We start from the raw sequence: 2,359 nt of genomic DNA on the forward strand, positions 1-2,359 counted from the left end.
CTCATTGGAAAAGACCCTGATGCCAGGCAAGATTGAAGGCAGGAACAGAAGGGGAAGACAGAGGATGAGATTGTTGGATGGCATCACGGACTCAATGGACATGAGTTTGAACAAACTCTGGGAGATAGAGAAGGACAGGGAGGCCTGGTGTGCTGCAGTCCATGGGGTCACAAAGAGTCGGACATGACTTAGTGACTGAACAACAAACAACATCATTTGTTTATTCATATGGCAGGTGACATTTTTCAAGCACCTTGGCAACAGTCAGTAGGACCATATCTGACCCACATTTTTCGGTCCAGCCTAATTGTGGGGCCCCCAACCTGCAAATTTGAGTGATAACAACTTGCATGCCCCAGGCAGGCAGAAACCTGAACCGAGATCTAAGGACACAAAACTAAACAGACAAGAAAACAATAACTGTCCCTAAGAAAGAAAGGATTTATGACCAACTGGTAACCCAAAACCAATTCACAAGAGCATCGTGCCTTCCTCCCTCAATGAGGCAGGAAGATCCTGCCTATGGAGATCCAGGGAAGCTGACACTGATCTTTACCTTTCTCAGGTTTCTGCCAGTTTTCCCAGCAGCCCATCTTCAGGCTCCATAGCAAGTGAAGTTTAGAGAGTGCATTCCAGGTATCTACAAAAATCTGACATGGTTTTCCATTCATTTCAAATTTAGTTTCCCTTTGGCTTTTAAAGGAAATAACTGGTAGCAGTTTACCAGAAAACCCCTTAGAGTCCCACCAACCCTGGGAGGGGCTGAGATAGGGATCATCCTTCAAGGTTAAATGTGGGAGTGAGGGAGGAAACAGACAGAACAGGCTCCATCTTCAAAGCAGGACTCCATCTTGGGCCGGACTGTGGACTTTGAGCTATATGCCCAGTATTTATGGAAACGACATATCAACTGGAAAACCAGACCCACCCCCACCCCCCCACCCCGAGATGGAAGAGCCCCAGGGCTCGTATTTAGACTCTCCATCACCTAAAAGAATACACTAATTATCTGTGTAACCAAATAGAATCATAAATTCTATTATGCTTATTGGGGTATGACCACAGGCCTATTGATAATTGTCCACTGTTAACTACCTAGGCTTAACGCATACGAATCATGGGTTTAAGGCATATGAATCATGGCTTAACTTTGATTGTATCTTTCTTTTCCTTTGATCAGACTAGTTTCAGAGAATTTGTGGAGGAGGGTTTGAACATGTACACTTAGGGTATATAAAGTTTTCACAAAAACTGGTCGGGGTCCTTGGCTAAGAGGAGACTCTGTCTTGGGCCCGCCGGTGTAATAAACTGCACTTCACTGTCTGCATCGTCCTTCTGAGTGAGTTTGTTTCCTGGAACGCATGGCTACAATTGGTGCACTGGCCGGGAAACTCCTCACTTTGAGGAGACAGGTCTCAGTTGAGGCCACCCCAGGGCTTTGTGGCTTGAATCTCCTAGAGGGGGGAAGGCGCCTTGCCCCTCTGGAAGAATTCAGCCTTTCAAAGCCCGGTTTCTTTGCTTTGACAGGTAGTGAACGGCAGCAAGGGAACTGAGCGCTCAGGTGAGGAGGAACCCACCTGGCAGGGTGGAAGAGGGGGCCTGGTCACCCCCCTGGGAGGGACTAGAAGGGACACGGACCCACAGGGGTCTGGAATAGACAGGTGGCAGCGATTGCTTGGTACACGGGTCGACGAGCGTGTTAGGGCTTAGGAAGGAAAGTTGTGAAGGTAATTTAGGAGGTGGTGTCCATGCAGTCTTGGGGAAAATTATTACTAAGCAATTGTCAGGGGATTTTTAGGAGAAGAAACTTGGTCCTTGTGTGCTCATATTCTACTGTCCCCCAGGAGGTGTCCCATCTGCTGTGAAATTCTTCACCTCCTTGGAATTGTCAGGCTAGAAGGAGGGGAATACGTAAGTGAGTACGAATTGGCTTTTCTGGAGATGGCCTATGACGTGGGATATTTAACCCATCTGTGTTTTCATCCGCACCTGATCAAGTCCACCAAGGCATAATGGACTTTAAAAGTTAAGGGAGAAACAGTCTTGGACTATGTGGTGTTCTGGTTTGGCCGTGCTGACCAGCAGGTGAAGACACGCGGATCCCCCTTCTCCCTCTGGGATCTAGCAGGTAAGGCTCTTCTCACCCCAATTAGGAAGGAGGTGGAATGGCAATTTAAATGTTTCATTGAGTGGAAATATCAGAAGTACATAGGGTACTGAGAACTTCATAGAATGAAAAGGAAAAGTAGAAGAAGGTCTGAGAAGGTAAGCAAGATGGGGGGAAGTGAATCTAAGGCAACTGTATTGGAGTGCATGATTAAAAATTTAAAGAAGGGATTTGGAGGAGACTATGGGGTGA

Source organism: Bubalus kerabau, chromosome 20 (genome assembly GCF_029407905.1).
Source record: "Bubalus kerabau isolate K-KA32 ecotype Philippines breed swamp buffalo chromosome 20, PCC_UOA_SB_1v2, whole genome shotgun sequence".
NCBI lineage: Eukaryota > Metazoa > Chordata > Mammalia > Artiodactyla > Bovidae > Bubalus > Bubalus kerabau.